Source organism: Pongo pygmaeus, chromosome 5, assembly GCF_028885625.2.
Source record: "Pongo pygmaeus isolate AG05252 chromosome 5, NHGRI_mPonPyg2-v2.0_pri, whole genome shotgun sequence".
In the NCBI taxonomy this organism is placed as follows: domain Eukaryota; kingdom Metazoa; phylum Chordata; class Mammalia; order Primates; family Hominidae; genus Pongo; species Pongo pygmaeus.
In genome coordinates this window covers 126695210-126716682 of record NC_072378.2, presented here as the reverse complement: position 1 = coordinate 126716682, position 21473 = coordinate 126695210, and the positions used below count along the sequence as shown (strand labels likewise).

General features: G+C 34.5%; 1 protein-coding gene across 1 annotated transcript in view; it reads right to left on the bottom strand.

Moving 5' to 3' along the window:
* Positions 1-599: 599 nt before the first annotated feature.
* CENPW (centromere protein W) overlaps positions 600-21473 on the bottom strand; it is a 152958-nt gene continuing 132084 nt past the window's right edge. The window contains exon 4 of the transcript XR_008503026.2: positions 600-3340. The gene's annotated coding sequence lies outside the window, so the exon portion shown is untranslated. The remainder of the gene's footprint in view (positions 3341-21473) is intronic.

Sequence of the window (21473 nt, the reverse complement as noted above, 5' to 3'; positions counted from 1 at the left end):
GATGACATCTCTGGAAAATGCTTTCAAATATGTAATGAAGAGAAAAAAATACATTCTAACAAAAAATTATCCAGGGATAAAATTTCTTAATTTATGAAGCCAGCATAACCCTGATGCTCAAACCTTACAATAACAATGTAGGACTGGAAAAGTATAGCCCAATATATTTCATTAATCTAGATGGAAAATCCTACCCAAAATATTATCAAATTCCACCTAGTAGTATATTTTAAAATCATAAATTTTATGTAAAACTAATTGGAGTTTTTGCCAGGATTGAAAGTTTGGTTTAATATTTTAAAAATCAATCAGTGTAATTCATCAAATTAGAAAAAATAGAAAAACTTTATGAACATTTCAAAGGAATGTGGAAAAAAGTATTTAGTAAAATTTTACATCTGTTAATAAAAGAGAAAATCCATTTGATTATTTTAGTATATTCAATAAAAAAGCTCTTAATAAGATTCTACACTTGTTCATGATTTGTTTAATTCAGTAAGTTAGGAACAGGAGGGTATTTTCCTAATCTGATAAAGAGGTCTACTAAAAATATATAGTTAATGGTGAAGTTTTAATGCAATTGAACAAGGATAAGGAAATAATATCAATTATCAGCACTTTTATTCAACATTTCACTGGAGTTTCAAAGCAGTTCAATAAAGCCAGAAAAAAATATAAATTTTCTGCAGAAAATTTACAAGAATCTACAAAAAGTTAAAAATAAGAAAATTTACAAATAAATGTTTCCAATAATCAGTCACTTCCATTTCTTTATACTAGAAATAACTGAAAAATGAAATTTAATTAAAAAGCAAAGTCATTTATAATAACATCTAAAAGGGTCCATTACCTAGGATCACATATATAGAAACATTGCAAGGCTTTTTCCTTGAGGACCATAAAACATTGGTGAGAAAAATTAATATCAAAATAACTAAATAGATACACTCTGTATATTGACTGAAAGACACAATATTGGTAAAATGCCAGTCTCCCTCAAATCAACATAATCTCTATCCAAATCCCAGCCTGTTATTTTGTGCAAATTGACAGTTTTATTCTAAAATGTACATAGAAATGCAAGGACTTTATATAGTCAAGAAAATATTACAGAAGAAAAACTAAACAGGAAAACTTATACTACCAAATATCAAAGCTTTTATAAGGCTAAAAATAATTAAGATGATGAGGAAATAATACAACAAAAGGTAAACAAATGAAACAAATTAGAGAGTTCAGAAATACACTCACTCAAAAATACTTAGCTGGTTTTGATAAAACACTATTGCAATTCAATGCATAAAGGATGTCTTTTTGATAAGTGGTTCTGGGTCAATTGGATATCCATATAAAAATAAATTAACCTAAATCTATACATAATATCATGTATAAAAATTTTATATTTAAGGACCATCAAAACCTAAATGTGAAATGTAAAACAAGACTTTCATAGGAAAATATAGAACATTATTGTCATGATGGGTGCCTCTTTCTTAAACAGTATGTAAATAGCACTTATCATAAAAGAAAAGATTGAAATATTAAACTTTTATTATATCTATCTGACAAAATAATAATATTAATATATGTAATGCTTATAAACCAGGTATTATACTTGCTGGAAGGAAAATTGTACCTGCTGGAAAGCACTTATCTGGCTTTAGAAGATATTTTATTAAGCAGATCATATTTACTCTCAGAAATGTTGCACTGGGAAAATCAAACTTGATCAAACAGCCCAAGAAAATGATGATATCCAGTAAAATTAAGAAACCCAGCACAGTGTCTATACTCTGAAATAAAAATTTTCTACCACAAAAGAAGTTATTCCTGAATTCTAGAGCATTTCCTCTAGCATTTTGGGATGTTTTTGATGAGTATGGAAAATAAATACAGCACAAAGAAAAAATGGGCAAAAGGCTTGAAAAGGAACTTCACAAAGTAATATATCCAAATGATCAATAAGCATGTGGAAATAAGTTCAATATCATTTGTTATCTAATTTTTGGTCATTAATGCAGAGTAATACCAAATTTAGTATCACTACATATTCATTATGGTGCTAAAATTAAAATAATTGACTATACCAAGTGTAGTAAGATTGAATGAACAATTAGATCTCACAAATGATTCTGGTGGGTGTTTAAAATGCGTACATTCACTTGGAAAACTGGTGTTTTTATAGCAAATATATATGCTATGGTTTAAATATCCCTTCCAAAACTCATGTTGAAATGTAATTGCTACTGTGACAGCATTAAGAGTGGGACCTTCAAGAGGTGATTGAGTTATAAGGGCTCTGCCCACATGAATACATTAAGGCCATTATTGTGGGATTGGGTTAATTATTGCTGGAGGGGGTTGCTGATAAAAAGATGAAGTTCAGCTCTCATTCTCTCTGTCACAAGCATGCTTCCTTGCCATGAGATGCTTTCCACCATATAGGACACAGCAAGAAGGATTTCACCAGATGCAGCCCCTTGATCTTGGACAATCTCCAGAACTCTGAGAGAAATAAATCTCTTTTCTTTATACATTACCCAGTCTACAGTATTATGTTATAGAAGCAGAAAACAAACTAAAACAATACACCTATCAAAAGATCCAGAAATTACATTCTAAGTATGCACCCAAAAAAAAAATTGCTTAGTTATATCTACTACACAATCAAAAGTATTCAACAGTCCAAAATTTCATCTAATCTGAAGCTCAGGTAATCTGAAACTAGATATTCAATAAAATATATTCTACCAAATATGAAGAGACGACAAGAGGAGAAGCAAACAAGAAAGAAATATAGTAGGGAACTGATGAAATAAATAAATTAGTTATAATTTATTATGGCCAAAGTTCATTAGACATATCCTTAATACATATATGTAGGATTAGTGCAAACTGAAGCTCATTCCATTTGCCCATTGATCTTATTACAAAGCTATGTGTGGTAGTTGAGATTTTTGGCATTTTATTTTCCCTGGGGTAAAAAATTTTAGAATATAATGTTTTAGAATGTAAATGTTTTACCTCTGGCAAAATATAACGTATTGAATGTTAATGTGCCTGCTGGAAGGCATTTATCTAGCTTTAGAAGATATTTAATTGAGCAGAACATATTTGCTCTCAGAAATGTTGCACTGAGAAAATCTAACAGCCCAAGAAAATTATATCCAATAAAATTGAGATACCCAGCACAAGCAGTGTCCATACTCTGAAATAAAAATTTTCTACCACAAAAGTCATTCCTTAATTCCATGGCATTTCCTCCAGCACTTTGGGATGTTTTTAATGAGTACTTGCATAGTATTCATCTTCCCATTCATTTTGTGGTATTTGAGGTGACCTATCAATAACAAATTAAATATATTATGATTCTAAAAAGCTCAGCATTTCTTAGATTTCCAATTAACTCTTGGTGTATTATTTATTTAGCTGCACTGTCAATCAAATTAATGATCTCCAAGTAGACTAGAAGTCATAAAGTAAGTGAAATGAAGATATCAGGTAATTTGTCCATGGCCACCCACAGAGTTCATTTTCAAAGCCAGCATTAGTTAAGAAATTTTCCTTATTCTCTGTCCCATGTTCATAGACCACAACACCATGCCTCATAACCCAAAATGATGAAATTAAGTATTGCAAAGTAAAATAACATTTTTTATTTCTTCTAACCCTTTCCTTGACCCTCTGGAATTTCTTATATTAACATTATTCCTATTTCATTTCTCTCTCTGTGTGTGTGTAGAAAAAAAGACTTTAAAAAACAAAGTTAAATAATAAGCTATGTATTTTTGCCCAATTTTTGTACTATAAATATGGCAAGGGGAAGTAGGAGGATGGGAAAAGGACTATAACATGGACTAAACCTTATACACTTGGGTCGGGCCTCAGGTTCACACCCATGTCCTCCATGCATGGTGGGAGGTCAGTTTGGTCAGAAGAGTACTTATTTTTAAGACATGGAAAGCCATATATTAAGTGGTTGTGTAAGCAGTTAGGAAAAGCATTGGGAAAATGTTCCCAGAATGTTAAGAAAAAAAAGAGTAAAAGCAAAATAAAATGATAGAATCTGCAAGATACCTCTTAAAATTATAGTGTTCTTATATAACAAGTGGAAGGTTATATATTATAGCAAAAACTGAGAGAAATTAAAGATCCAAATATAAGCACTTCCCTGCTAAAAAGAAAATTAATCTAGAAAATGGGATTTGAAAATACATGTGAAAGACATCTGTGATCCCTTACTTCCCATACCACCAGTTTTTCTTAACATGCTGAAGAATATTCAGGAAAAAGATGCATTTTCGAGACACATAGACTATGAATACGAAGGGAGAAGAAAATCCAGAATGTGTCCCTCAAGTTTTGTTTTGTTTTGAATGAACTGTATGGTCTACTGCTGGGAGGGGGAATTTGATGGAAAGAAGGTGAAGATGATTTCACTTTTAATGAGGGTAGAATCAAGGTACTCATAGAATACTCAGGAGGTGATGTACAGCAAGTAGGTAAATTTGAGGGTCTGGAGCTCAGGACAGAGATCTGAGTTGTAGATAAAAATGTATAAGATATTTGTTTATAGGAAGTATCTAATAACATAGAGCACAATGAGTTTGCCTGGCTAAGAGGCCAAGTGGAAATAAAAATGGATTAAAGACATAGAGCCCTGGGACAATAGCCTTTAAAGGAAAGCAATGAAAGAACAGACTATAGTTCCCTAGGAAGAAGAACCCAGAGAAGAAAGAGATAAAACCAAGTAATGTGCCACATAAACAGAAGGAGGATTGCTCAAAGAAGCAGAAAAGAATAAATTTTGTGTAGCAGGGCTGGGACTCAAATGTATGCAGGACTCTCTGAGGAGTCTGGTAGGAGGTATATGAGAAGGCTTATCCAAGGGCTTTGGCCAAAGAGGCCTTTCTTCACAAATGCATCCTATCAAGAGAGAGGCAGCTACAGAAGCCAAAGTTTTCTTCATTAGGAACGCTGAAACAGGAGAACTCAGCTGTTTCTTTTCATGTCCAGATAAGAGAGTAACAAAGAGCCAAGAAGATTCTCCTACTCCTTCACACATCACAGCATAGCTGTGAGACATCATTTTTAGCAGTTCCAGTGTTCTGGGATATTTGGGACTATCACCTTCCTACAGATAACAAGGGCCTAAGAAGGACACCAGTAGCAGTGAGTAGTAGGTAGGTGAGTCAAATCTCTTCAAAATGCAAATAAAGAAACATAACTGCAGCCAGTTTAAGCAAATATGGGCTTTGTCACTGACAAAACTGGGATGGACAGAAAAGGATTCAGGGCCAAATACTGTGTCCAGAGCACATTTTTTACTCTCTCTACAATTCTAGTTTCAGCTTTCTCTATATGTTGGCTTCATTCTGTTGATGTGCAAATGGCTTTCTTTATACACACACCCACAAAGAGAGAGAGAGAGAGAGAGAAAGAGAGAGAAAGAGAGACTTCTATTTGGAGGCAGTGGTGACAGATGACTGCTGGCAGACCTAGAATTTTTTTCCAGCTTAGTGGGCTGGAGGAAAAACGAAGTGCTTGTCTTTTTGCTTCATTATTTAAAAATCTCAAAGAAAACACCAATGCACTCAGATTGGCCACTTCTTAGACCAATCACAGTGATTGTCTGACTGGGTAAACTCAACTCCCGAAGTCAATTAAGTCAGGGTGAAGCTATTCCACCAAAGAAATAGCTTTGGTGTAATCAGAATAAGGAAGAAGAAATCCTGTATAAAATGTATAAAAATAAAATACAGATTATTCTTATGAATTTGACCCATTGGCATCCACAGTCTGGTGAAGCCAGAGGAAGTTGGATCTCAAGAGTTAAGTACTACTTAGGTCAAGTTAGACAAGAATAAGAATTGAAAAGAGCTGGTGGAATCCAGCAATTAATGATCACTGTTCATCTGCAGATGAAGCAGTTTCAAGTCATGGCAGAAGAAAAAGATGGATGGCAATAAGAGGAGTAAACTGGTGGTTAGGAAGTGAAAACAACACTAGACAGGACATGTTCTAGAATCTAGAAGCTTAGCTATGAAAGAAAACAAAGCAAAAATAATGTGCAAGATAGCAAGACAATTTGCTGGAATTTGGGGAAATTTTAAAAAGTTATCACTTAAAAGTTAATTAAACTACTTGCCATCTTACTATCACACAGTTATTTTCTTCACATAATTCAAACTTTTACTCTTTGGGCTTCAGGGTTCATTAGACTTTGCTCAAATCCTACATGCACAAAATTGAGTAAGTCATTTGAGCTCTTTGAGTCTGTTCCTTTATTTGTAAAGTAGAATAGTGCTTATCACAGAGTATGTGAGAATTAAATGAGATTAATACATTATTTTCTGGCAGATATCTCTTAAAAATGATTGGTTCAACAATCTATTATAAATTTTCTCAGGTGAATGTAATTGTCATCAGTTCAGAAGCTAAAATTAGAGCATTAAAAAAACCTGTTAGAATTTCATTTGTTCAAGCTCTTTTTACATTTGTTCTCATGCCAATCTCTTTTGGTTGTAATGATTTACAGTTCTGCCATATTATTAATGTTAATAGTTACCATCGATCTAGTTTTCAATTCTATCAGTGATACTATTAGGAAGTAGGCAAACTATATATTGACATTGTACTCTCTTAATAGGCAACTGGCATTTCTTCAACCATATGTTGGAGACAGAAGATGTTAGCAAAATTAAGGTTAATGTAGAAAATATGATCCAAACTATTAACAGTAGACTTGAATTTTCTCTGAATCCCAATATGGTGTTATCCTCACATTTTGAATGTGGTAATATTAATTTCTTCAGCTTTTATTTCTCTAATAAACTTAAATTTGTTTTTTAATGAAGTATATTTCCTTTACTCATTTACTATATAGGGAGAATTAAGCTAGAACAGTCACCCATTTAAACTGGTAAGGCTCAGTTTACATTCTTTAACCCATCTGGTTTTAGACATTAAACCATCTGGTTTTAGACACTTCCACAATTCTTCTCTTTATGATCACACAGGTAGATATACAAGGACAGCTACAATCAACCTCTCAGAGCATCTGTCTTTATAAATGGGAAACGATTATCTAATTTGTGATATGTCTCCTTAAAAAAAGATTCATATGCACTGATATTCTCTCATACTGAGATATTTTAAGTGCTACAATGAGTTAGCAAACAGATGGGAAGCCTTACAATCCCATGTCAGAATTACAAGGTCTTTGGGAATAGAAATAGCGTTCTAACAAAAGCCATTTTGTAATACTCAACACATAATGTGACTCCTCTAGTAAAAGGATATTCAAACTGTATTTTCATTGCAGGTTTAACTTTATGAAATCAAACACACAGTAATAAAGTATTATCTCTAGATGAGCCACACTAAAGATCTTGAATAAAAGCACTGATTTTCTCATGATTTTCAGTCAAAATGAAGTTTTAGGAAATTGATCACTAATACTTAAAAATTTTTCAGTAGAAAGCTAGAGGGCATACTGATCTTCATCATGTTTAAATTCTCCCAAATTAATATTTTAAGAAAAAGTAAAAATAGGAAAATCATCACAAAATGTAATCTTTGAGCTTCAACTGACCACAACACACAAAACAATGAAACGACCACAAAACTATCTTCTAGCTAATATCCAACTGTCCCTGCTGGGTGACCTGAACATAATTCTACTAGGTAGAAAGAGTGGAGGCTATGAGGGGAAAAAAATCACCTAATTTTTTTTTTTCTATAGGAAAACTAGAAAAATGTACTGGCAATCTGGTGGAAAGAGTGGAGGAATTAGAGCCAGGGATTTGAGTTCTACTACTACTACTAGCTGTACCATTAATTCACTATTAGTGGCCTTCAATAGCTCTAATGTGACAGACACAGTTTCCTCAACTGAAAAATTAGGGAGTTAGTGGCAACTCGATAATTTCTAAGGTCTTTTTTAGCTCTGGCATTCCATGTATAAAGATGCCAAACCTATCAAGAGTGGTGTAAACTGAAGAATGCATAAGCAACCTCAGATATTATAAACACATATATAATAACAGTATTTTTCAGTGTTTTCAAAGACCCTATGTCAATGTTTACATATATTATTATAAATTTTTAAACTATTTGCAGAGTAGTTTTCATCATCCACATTTACAAATGAGGAAATGAAAACATAAGAAAGGTTAAGTGACTTACCAGAGATGACTGGTGAGTAGAAAAACCAGGATTTAAACTTGATACTCCTAGATGCAAAGCCATTGTTCTTTTCAACAAACCAAATATTTTACCTATGTTATAGTTTGTTTATAAGGCCTAACTAAAAATGAATATTCTTGCCTTCATATTTTGAGAAAATGAAAATGAACTGCAATTCATAAATTCATATAACCTTTCATTTCATTTTTACAATTTTTTATTTAAAAAATTTTTTTTTAAATTTGTATCTATTTATGGGGCACAAGAGATGTTTTGATAAAGTCATGAAATGTGAAATCATGAAGAATGGGGTATTCATCCCCTCAAACACTTATAATTTGAGTTACAAATAATCCACTATCCACACTGTTTACAATAGCTAAGATTTGGAAGCAACCTTTTATTTCTTGATATAAAATCCCCTGGTAATAACTGTAACTAATATAAAGGTGGGTGTCTACATAATTGGTTATTATTGGGGTGACACTCCAGTTTTGAATTTTCAAAACAAATGTTAAAATAAATTTAAGTTAGAAATAAAAATAAGAAATTTTAAAGATCTTTAAATTCAGAATATTTAATTTTTTTTTCAGAAACAGAAGTTTAAAAGAACTAACTGGTGGCTGCTGCAAAGTATTTACCTTCCACATGCCACATGTAATGTGATTATGAGCCTTGTGAACATACACGCTTGTGTAATACAACCTTTCTCTTCATAGCAGGCACCTAAAATCTGCTTTCATATGTAGCAAAGTAAAATTTATGGAACTGGATGATACAGTGGCTTTATTTCAAACTAGTTTATTTTATTGGCAAAAACTAATAAAATCTTCAATGGATTCCACATTTACTTTTAGAAATCTTGATGTTCCACCCTAGGATAGAGATCACAGATAAGTTGAGTTTAAAACCAGTGAATAAGAGGAAATAGATCTGGTGTGCTGAAGGGTAATGATATTCTTTGCATATGATTTACATTATAAAGTGTTTGCTTCAAAGGGTGATAAAATATTCTGGCCAATTTAAGAATGATAGTGGCTTACAGCAGAAGTAGAACCTAGGAGAGATAATTGTCATAGCAGATAAAAGATGAAAACTTTCCACTGGCCCTAATAACTCTTTTGGGAACTACCTGTTATTAAAATATTCTAAACCTCTTTGCTCTTGGTCACATATAAGCAAACCTCCACGTCCTTAGGAATATGAAAGAACCTCAGGTCACAGTGTGGGTGCCCGGTAATCGGTTCAAGCCCTCTCTAAATTTCTGACCCTTTAAACCCACAAGGTTTACATGGGGAAAATTACATTATTCTGAATCCTTAGCAAGAAATGTAAAAACAAAACAAACCAAAAAAAACAAGAGCTTTACTGTTTGGGCTAGAACTTCCAGTACCATGTTGAATAAAAGTAATGAAAATGGACATCTTTGCCTTGTTCCCAATCTTTACAGGAAAAGCTATCAGTTTTTCACCACTGAGTATAATGTCAGCTGTGGGCTTTTCATATATGGTCTTTATAATGTGGAGGTAATTTTATTCCATTCCTTATTTATTGAGAGGTTTTCTTTCTTATCATGAATGGGTGTTGAATTTTTCCAAATGATTTCTGCATATACTGAGCTAATAAGTGGTTCTGGGGTTCAATTAATGTGGTATATCATATTAATTGATTTTCCTATGTTGAAGAATCCTTACTGCCCACAGATAAATCTCCTTTGATTATGGTTCATAATCCTTTTAATGTGCAATTGGATTTAGTTTGCTAATATTTTGTTGAGTATTTTGCATCTATAATTACTAACTAACATAGATTATTTTATCTATTATAAACTAACAAAGGTTAGTCAGGAATATTGGCCTATAGTTTTCTTTTAGTATCTTTATCTGGCTTTGGTATCAGGATAATGCTGGCCTCACAAAATAAGTTTGAAAGTATTCTCTTTCCTTCAATATTTTTAGAAGAGTTTGAGAAGGATTGGTGTTTATTCTTCCTTAAATGTTTGGTAGATTTACCAGTGAAACCACCTGGTCATGAATTGATTTAAAAAAATGTGGTACATATATATGTAGGAATATTATTAAGCCTTAAAAGTGAAGAAAATCCCATAATATGCAAAAACATGAAACAACCTACAGGACATGATTCTAAGCTAGTCACAGAAGGACCAATACTGTGTGATTCCACTTATATGCAAAATAAAATAGACTCATAGAGTCTATTGAGAGTAGAATTAGGGGAGAGAGTAGAATGGGGGTGTTGCTGGGGACTGGAAAGAGGGGTAAATGGGTAGATACTATTCAGTGGGTATGAAGTTTCACTTAGGCAAGATGAATACATTTTATAGATCAGTTGTACAACATCATTATATTTTTAAAAATGTGTTGAAATGGTAGATCTCATGTTAAATGTTCTTACCACAAAAAAAAATCAATCAATTAATTGATTTTTTAAAATAAAAAGTAACCAAAGTAGCACAAAAATAAATGTCAAGAATGGCCTCCTACTTAAAAATCATACATTTTTCTTTTTGGAATATCACATGATTTAATTATAACCCAGTAGTAGAATTTAGTAAATTCAAGCAGAACACGTGTACTGTTATCATAAATAGACAAATACTTTATAACAGCATTTTTGAAGAAAAATCAGGAAATTGTACATGTTAACAAAATAGTATAACCATGCATACATACATCTGCTTATTAAACACTGAAGTAAAAGAACTAATCCAGTTTGCAGTCTTCAGAGGTGTTTAGTATTTTACTCTGTTCTTTGAATGTCTGCATGGAGATATAAAACTGAATATTTAATTGACAATTGGTCATGCACCTGTACTTCTTAAAATTTGAATTACATTTTTTTCTTTTCTGATTGTTCAGTAGATTCCGACTTTAGTGTAGGGAAAGCTTGATGATACAGATGCCTGTGGGTTGCTGCTGCACTGTAAAGCTTGTACAAAGCCTGGTCCCACAGAGCTGCAGCCACCTGGTCTATTACAGCTACCAGCTCTCGGTATTCTCGAGAGTACCGGATATATGCCCAAGTGCACAGGGTGATAAGGGTCAGTCCCATTATCATATTGCATAGGCTAGCTATGATGTCCAAACCAATGAATCCAGTCACACCAGCAATCACATATGTTATAAAGATGACTACAAACAGTGTGGCTGGGGTACGAGCTGCATGGAAGATATTTTTGCTATCATTGTGCTTGATATACTGGATGTAAAGTTCATCTCTTTCACTCTCCAACTGCTGCAGGTAACGATAGCTAAATTCTTCCCCACTCATCTTCTTCACCCCTTGGAAAAATCATACATTTTTAATATTATATTTAGTTTAAAGCCAAGAGCCAACAGTATATATATCAATGATAATTCTAGAATCTGGAACAAGTCAAAGATATTCATGATCAAAACAATTATTTAACATTTCTTTGGAAATGTTAATATGAGTAGACAAGAAGAAATAAATACTATTAATATTGGCAGAAAAAAAAGTCAAGTGGTTTCATAGCTAATGACCAAGTTCTCTTCAATCAAGAATGTCTACAGTTGATTGAGAAGGGCACAAATGCCATGTAATAAAGCATCTATTAATTGCTTCCATCTCTAGTAGCACATGGTGGCTTGCCCAAGAGGCAGTCCCTAATAACACTACCTTTAACTAATGAAACACCACAGAATGCAATGTTGCAAACCAGTTTTGCTGAGGTACGGTTGCTTGAGTTTTCATTTGCTCAGAGTAAATGTTCTTCTTAATGGTATTAAGTGTTCAAGGGGAATTGGCAAGATCCCATACTCACCTTCATAAGACATTCTCTTTTATTTAAAAAAAAATCTGGGCAAATAAAGTGTCATAACTAGCCTAAGGTGATTCCATAAACTGAGGCCTGAGCTAGGGGTAGTGAACAATAACCACAGTTATTGTAGCAACATAGCAATTAGGATACCGGCCCTTGGACCTGAGACGCCCCTGGATAAGGCCAGAGTCTTCAATATGCACAGTAAATTTTCAATAGTGTCCACTAAAAGGACTAAAATAAAGTGTAAATTCTAAACCAGTACGGAGAAAAAGGGAATAGACATAATAAAAATAAAATGCAATTGATTCAAAAATAAAAGGAAAGAAAATATAAGCAACAATACTGTAGCAGAGAGAGAGCAACATAGAAATAAAAATCAAATAGAAGATACATCCAAATATATAAATAGCCACAACAATTATAAATTGACTAAATTTGAAAAGAAGAAAAATTATAGTTAAGGTGAAAAAATCCATTTATATGCTTTTATATAATGCACTAAACATAAGGATATAAAATGTTTGAAAGTAAATAAATAGGAAAACATGTAACAGGCAAATATTAACAAAAAGAAAGCCAAACTGGCTATATTGCTGATCCAAGTAAATATTAAGGAAAAAATACAGGCTCACTATATAATGTTTAAAAGTTCAGCTCCTCAGAAAATATAACAACTCCAAACTAGAGTGTGCCAATAAAAATAGCTTGAAATAAATTAGTAATACTGAAATAGGAAAAGAAAAAAAATGCTAGACATTAAGATGATATTAAAAAAATCTACCTTTGGCTGGGCGCGTGGCTCACGCCTGTAATCCCAGCACTTTGGGAGGCCGAGGCGGGCGGATCACGAGGTCAGGAGATGGAGACCACCCTGGCTAACACGGTGAAACCCCGTCTCTACTAAAAATACAAAAAAATTAGCCGGGCGAGGTGGCGGGCTCCTGTAGTCCCAGCTACGCGGGAGGCTGAGGCAGGAGAATGGCGTGAACCTCGGAGGGGGTGGAGCCTGCAGTGAGCCGAGATCGCGCCACTGCACTCCAGCCTGGGTGAAAGAGCGAGACTCGGTCTCAAAAAAAAAAAAAAAAAAAAATCTACCTTTATAGTATTAGGTTTCAAAACACATCTCCTAATTATTGATAGATTACATAGATTTTAGAAATTAGTAAGCATATAAAAAATGAAAACACATAAGTACCAAGCTTGATTCAACAACATATATATATTATATGGTGTACCAAGCTTGATTCAACACCATATATATATTATATGGTATTGAAATTCTACACCAAATGATTAGAATATATAAAATTCTATAAATGATTAGAATATACACACACGTAACATTTATAAAAATTTACCACATACTATTTTGTAAAACATGTCCCAATAAATTTCAAAGAAGCATCAAGTTCTGTTGCCACAATCTAACTAAATAAAAAATTAATGAGAAAAAGAAAAAAATTAAGTCCATATAGTTAGTAATTATAAAGATATATATGTGTATCTCTCTCTCTATATATATGAAATATATTCTACTCTCATTGTGCCCTCAGTAGAATGACTAAAATGATAAAAGACTGACCATATATACATAGAATATATATACATCCTATATATATTCTACATATATATCCTATATACATTCTACATATATATCCTATATATATTCTACATATATATTCTATACATATATATTCTATATATATTCTATACATATATTCTATATATATTCTATATATATTCTATACATATATTCTATATATATTCTATACATATATTCTATATATATATTCTATACATATTCTATATATATATTCTATAGTCTATATATATATTCTATAGTCTATATATATATTCTATATATATTCTATATATATATTCTATATATATGCTATACATATATTCTATATATGTGCTATATATATTCTATACATTTATATTCTATACATATATATATATATAGAGAGAGAGAGAGATTCACTCTCGTCCAGACTGGAGTGCGGTGGTGTGACCTTGGCTCACTGCAACCTCCGCCTCCCAAGCTCAAGCGAATCTCTTGCCTCAGCCTCCCAAGTAGCTGGAATTAAAGGCATGTGCCACTACCACCCAGCTAATTTTTTTTATTTTTAGTAGAGACAGGTTTCACCATGTTGGCCAGGCTGGTCTTGAACTCCTGACCACAGATGATCCACCTGCCTCTGCCTCCCAAAGCGCTGAGATTACCGTAATGAGCCACTGTGCCCAGCCTATAAAGATATTTCTAAATAGCATGGATTAAAGAGGAAAAAAACTTAAGATAAAAATACTTCGAATTCTATAATTTAAAAGCCATATATCAAATTCACTATGGAAGAAAGTTTCCCATTTTTTTATAGAACTAAACATAGTTTTACTATGCAATCCAGCAATCTCATTCCTAGGTATTTACTTAAGAGATTCAAAAACTTACATCCACCAAAACAAAAAGGCCTACATGTGAACATTTATAGATGTTTTATTTATAATTCCCAAAAGCTGGAAACAACTAAGATGTCCTTCAGTAGGTGAATGAATATGCAAACTTTGGCATAACCATACAATGAAATACTATTTAACAATAATAATAAATGAGCTATCAAGCTATGAAAAGGCACAGAGAAATCTCTAATGCATAATGCTTAAGTGAAAGAAGCCAATCTGAAAATGAGGCATATTACAGTATTTTAATTATATGTCTAATAATGTTGAGCATCTTTCTTGTGTTTATTTGCCACTAGCATATTCTATTAGATAAAAATTCTACTCAAATCTTTTGTTGATTTTTTTAAAGTTAAGCATATAGAAATTAAAATCATGAAGAGATAACATTGTACCCCTAGTAGAATGACTAAAATGATAAAAGACTGACCTTACCAAGTGTTGGCAAGGATGTGGAGGAACTGTAACTCTCATATGCTGAACAGCTGTAAAGTGGTAAAATATTTGGCAAACAGCCTGTCAGTTTCTTATAGATTTAAATATGCACTTACCATATATTCTACTCATTCTACTCCTATGTATTTATCAAAGAGAAAAGGAAATCTATGTCTATACAAAGTGCTCATAGCAGTTTTATTTCTAATAGGCCCAAACTGGAAACAATCCAGAGGTCCCTCAACACATGAATGGATAAGCAGATTTTGGCATTTCTATACAATGGAAAGCTACTTATTAATTAAAAGGAATGAACTATTGATAGATACATCAGCATGGGTAAGTCACAATTCATTATGCAGAGTAAAAGAAGCCAGAAAAAGAAAGAGTACATACTATATGATTCCATTCATATAAACCTGTGGAAAATGCAATTTCATCTACAGTGACAGAAGGCAAATCAGTAGTAGCTGGTATGGTTGGGCCAAAGCAGAGAGAATTCCAAACAGGCACAAGAAAATTTAGGGTGCTGAGGAATATTTACATTTCTTGATTACATATTATGGTTTTCATGGGTGTATACATATGCCAAAACTTATCAAATTTTATACAATAATTATATGCAATTTCATGTAAGCCAATTGTAACATACTAAAGAGCTTTAAAAATATACCAGGGAAAAAGGAAGGTTAAATAATATTGGCAAAGCTTATAATTATTGAAGCTTTATGATAGGTTCACAGGTTTCATCATATTATCTCCCTTTGTGCACATTTGAAAAAATTTTACTATTAATAGTTATTTTAAAATGAGCTTTTGTTGAAAAATATAAAGAAATTGAAAAACCTAGCAAAGAGATTTGTAGCCCAATAACTGACATTAGATTCATGTGCAAAATATATTTATATTCCAACTTACACAGATAAAAACATTTCTCAACTTGAGCACACTCATGTGATGAGCACTCACAGATCAAGCAACAGAACATTACCAAACCATCATAGGTCCCATTCTTGCTTCCTTCTAATTATTGCACCCTTTCCCCATGCATTAGTTTTGCCTATTGAACAATCTATAAATAAATCACATGGGATGTACCTTTTTGTATATCTGGTTTTTTCTACCAACTTTATATTTCTGAGATTCATCATATTTTTGTGATTAGTTCTAGACTGTTTATTTTGATTACTGTGATGTTTTCAATGGTGAGAATATATATTTATCCATTCCAGTGTTGATGAACATTTTGGTTGTTTTCAATTTTGGGCCATTTAAAATAGTGCTGCTATGTACATTTTGATACATATATTTTGATGACTAAATGTATTCAGGATACATAGTGTATTTATTTTCACACGGCTATAAAGTTACTACCTGAGACTGTATTTTATAAAGGAAAGTCTCATAGTTCTGCATGGCTGGGGAGGCCTCAGGAAACTTACAATCATGGCAGAAGACAAAGGGGAAGCAGGCACCTTCTTCACATGGTGGCAGGAGAGAGAGAGAGTGCACGCAGGGAATCTGTCACTTTTAAACCATCAGATCTCATGAGAACTACCTCACTATCATAAGAATACCACAGGGGAAATGGCCCCCATAATTTTATCACCTCCCATGATGTCCCTCCCTCAACACATGGGATTACACTTCAAGATAAGATTTGGGTAGGGACACAAAGCCAAACCATATCATTCAGCCCCTGGCCCCTTCCAAATCTCATGTCCTTTTCACGTTTCAAAACCAATCATGCCTTGCTAACAGTCCCCCAAATTCTTAACTCATTCCAGCATTAACCCAAAAATCCAAGTATAAATTTTCATCTGAGACAAGGCAAGTCCCTTCCACCCATGAGCCTGTAAAATCAAAAGCAAGTTGGTACTTCCAAGATATAATGATGGTACAGGCATTGGGTAAATGTTCTTATTACAAATGGGAGAAATCAGCCAAAACAAAGGGGCCACAGGCCCTACGCAAGTCCAAAATTCAGTGAGGCCATCATTAAATCTTAAAGCTCCAAAATAATCTCCTTTTACTCCACGTCTCACACCCAGGACACGGTGAAGCAAGAGGTGGGCTCCCAAGGCCTTAGGCAGCTCTGCCTCTCCGGTTGTACAGGGCACAGCCCCTGTGGCTGCTTTTATGGGCTGGTGTTGAGTATCTGCAGCTTTTCCACATGCACAGGGCAAGTTGTCAGTGGATCTACCATTCTGAGGTCTGGAGGATGGTGGCTCTCTTCTCACAGCTCCACTAGGCAGTGCCCTAATGGCAACTCTGTATGGGGACTCTAAACCCACTTTCCCCTCTGCATTGCCCTAGTAGAGGTTTTCCATCAGGGCTCCACCCCTGCAGCAGACTTATTCCTGGACATCTAGGCATTTCCATACATCCTGTGAAATCTAGGCAGAGGTTCCCAAACCTCAACTCTTGTCTTCTGCCCAAAACCACATGGAAGCTGCCAAGGTTTGGGGCTTGTAGCCTCTGAACCAATGGCCTGAGATGTACATTTGCATCTTTTAGCTACAGCTGGAGCTGGAGTGGCTGCGATGAAGGGCACCAAGTTCCAAGGCTGCGCAGAGGAGCAGGCACCTGGGCCCTGTCCACGAAACTACTTTTCCCTCTTAGGCCTCCAGGCCTGTGATGGGAGGAGCTGCCTTGAAGATCTCTGGAATGCCCTTGATACAGTTCCTCCATTGTCTTGACAATTAACATTTGATTCCTTATTTTACCAATTTCTGCAGCCAGCTTGAGTTTCTCCCCAGAAAATGGGTTTTTCTTTTCTACCTCATGGTCAGGCTGCAAATTTTCTAAACTTTTATGCTCTGCTTCCTTTTGAAATATATGTTCAATTTCAAACCATCGCTTTGTGAATGCATATGACTGAGCACTTCCAGAATCAGTGAGGTCACCTCTTGAATGCTTTGCTGCTTAGACATTTCTTCCACCAAATACTCTAAATCACCTCTCTCAAGTTCAAAGTTACACATATCTCTAGGGCAGGGGCAAAATGCGCCATTCTCTTTGCTAAAGCGTAGCAAGAATGACCTTTGCTCTGGTTCCCAAGAAGTTTCTTATCTCCATCTGAGACCACCTCAGCCTGGACTTCATTGTCCATATCACTGTCAGCATTTTGATCAAAGCCATTCAACAAGTCTCCAGGAAGTTTCAAGCTTCCCACATCTTCTTGTCTTCTTCTGACCCCTCATAACTGTTCCAACCTCTCTGCCCATTACCCAGTTCAAAAGTTGTTTCCACATTTTCAGGCTACCTTTATAGCACTACTCCACTCTGTTAGTAACAATACTCTGTATTAGTCTGTTTTCACCCTGCTATAAAGATACTACTTGAGACTGGATAATTTATAAACAAAAGAGGTTTAACTGACTCATAGTTCCACATGTCTGGGGAGGTCTCAGGAAACTTACAATCATGGCAGAAGATGAAGGGGAAGCAGGCACCTTCTTCATAAGGTGGCAAGAGACAGAGGGAGCCTGCATGCAGGAGAAACTGACACTTTTAAACTTTCAGATCTTGTGAGAACCCCCTCACTGTCACAAGAACGGCATGGGTGAAACGGCCCATATGATCCAGTCATCTCCCACCAGATCCCTCCCTTGTCATGTGGGGATTAAAATTCAAGGTGAGATTTGGGTGGGGACACAGAGCCAAACCATATAACATAGATATATAGATATAGAAATGCTTGGCTGAGTGCAGTGGTTCACACCTGTAATCCAGCACTTTGGGGGACCGAGTTGGGTGGATCACTTGAGGTCGGTACTTTGAGACCAGCCTAGTGAAACCTTGTCCTACCAAAAATACAAAAATTAGCCAGGCGTGGCGGTGTGTGCCTGTGGTCCCAGCTACTCAGAAGGCTAAGGGAAGAGAATCACTTGGACCCAGGAGGTGGAGGTTGCAGTGAGCCAAGATCGCACCACTGCACTCCAGCCTAGGTGACAGAGACTCCATCTCAAGAAATAAAAAAGGATATGCTCCACATTTTTAGCAACAATTTATAGCATATTCCATCTTTACATTATAGTTATTCCAATGTAAGTCTTACAATATCTCACTGTATTTTTAAAATAAGCATTTTAGAACAATTTTAAATTTACAGAAAAATTGCAAATAGTATAGAGTTTCCATGCACCCTGCATCCGATTTCCCCTATTATTAATATCTTTACATTAGTTTGGTACTTTTATTATATTATATAAACTAACAATGATACATTATCACTAATTAAAACCCATAATTTATTCAGTTTTCTTTAGTTTTTCTCTAATGTTACTTTTCTGTTTCAGGATTCTATTTAAAATACTGCATATTTAGTTGTCACATTTCTTTCTCCTTTTTTTTTTTTTTTTTTGAGACAGAGTTTAGCTCTTGTTGCCCAGGCTGGAGTGCAATGGTGCTATTTTGGCTCATTACAACCTCTGCCTCTTGGGTTCAAGTGATTCTCCTGCCTCAGCTTCCCAGTTAGCTGGGATTACAGGCATGCACCATCACACCCAGGTAATTTTGTATTTTTAGTGGAGATGGGGTTTCTCCATGTTGATCAGGGTGGTCTCAAACTCCTAACCTCAGGTGATCTGCCCCCCGTCAGCCTCCCAAAGTGCTGGGATTACAGGCTTGAGCCAGAGCACCGGGCCCAAGTTACCACATTTCTTACTAGTTGCCCTATCTCTTTAGGCTCCACTTGGCTGTGACAGTTTCTTTTTTTTGAGTGTCCTTGTTTTTGATGACCTGGACATTTTCACATTTTAGTACTGGTTGTGTATTTTGTACAATGTTTCATAATTGGAATTTGTCACCGTTTTCTTATAATTATATTGCGGTTACAAGTTTGGGGAAGGAAAATCACACGGGTAAAGGACAATTTTCATTGCATTGTATCAAAGGTCTGTATTTTCAACATACTTATTATTGATGTTGATTTTGATCAATAGTTGAGCTAATGTTTGTCAGACTTCTCCACTATAAAACTACATTTTTGCCCCTTTTTATACCGTACTTTTTGGAAGAAAGTCGCTGTGTGCAACCCGCCTTAACAAGTTATGCCCCTTGAAGGTGCAGTATCTGCATAAATTATTTACAATTTTTCTGTGTGGGAGATTTGTCTCATCTCCCACATTTGTTTATTTACTTAATCATTTATATCAGTATAGACTCATGAATATTTAATTTACATTTATGTTATAATCCAATGTGCTTTGTTGATCAAATTGTTCCAGCTTTGGCCATTGGAAGCTTTTTCAGTAGGTTCTTGTTTCCCTTTGACATACTCCCATATTTCTGGGGTTTGTGGTATTTATTTGTTTTTTAGTTTGTTTAGCATTTCCTTACTTCCTAGTTTTCCCAGCACCATTATTGAATAAGAAGTACTTTCCCCATTGTTTGATTTTGTTAGCTTTGTTGAAGATCAGATTGTTGGAGGTGTGCAGCCTTGTTTTTGGGCTCTCTATTCTGTTCCATTGGTCTATGTATCTGGTTTTGTACCAGTACCATACTGTTTTGGTTACTCTAGCCCTGTAGTGTAGTTCGAAGTCCAGTAACTTGATGCCTTCAGCTTTGTTCTTTTTGCTTAGGATTGCCTTGGGTATTTGGGCTCCTTTATGGTTTCGAATGAATTTTAAAATAGTTTTTTTCTAGCCTGTGGAAAATGTCATTGGTAGTTTGATAGGAATAGCACTGAATCTGTACATTGCTTTGGGAATTATGGCCATTTTAATGACATTAATTCTTCTAATTCATGAGCATGAAATGTTTTTTCACTTGTGTCATCTCTGATTTCTTTGAGCAGTGTTTTGTAATTCTCATTGTAGAGATCTTTCACCTCTCTGGTTAGCTGTTTTTCCCCTGTTCCTAGGTATTTTATTCTTTTTGTGGTAATTGTGAATATGATTTAGTTCCTGATTTGGCTCTTGGTTTGGCTCTTGTTGGTCTATAGAAATGCTAGTGATTTTTGTACATTGATTTTGTATCCTGAAACTTTACTGAATTTGTTTATCAGCTGAAGGAGTTTTTGGGCAACACTATGGTGTTTAACTGGACCCCTTCCTTACATTATATACAAAAATCAACTCAATATGGATAAAAGACTTAAATGTAAAACCCAAAGGAATATATGGATGCACACACACACATGCACGTGTGCATGCACATGCACACACCTATAAATACATCTATATGCAAGTGTCTGTATCTATATTAAATTAAACATGAGTTCATACCAGTGGCTCCATCTTTATACCATTACCACATGGATAATTCTTGTCTCCTGCCCTGCTTATCTGTAAATCTCAACTCCAAAAATGAGAAATCTGGTCTCCACTATTCAGCATAAATTTACTTAATTGTTCAATTCTAGTACACATATAGAGCGGTATCAGAAGTGTAACCCATACATCTCTAAGAAACACTTCTATAAACTAAAGTTCAGTGCTTATATACAGTTTCCTTTGCCTTCAGTTTTATAGACCCCAGTGATTTACAGTTACTTAGCCTCACCTCCTTTAACGAGGTTGTTTTATACACTTGTAATGTAGTTAGATTGTTTTACACATTATACATTCCATTTTGGAATTCCCTT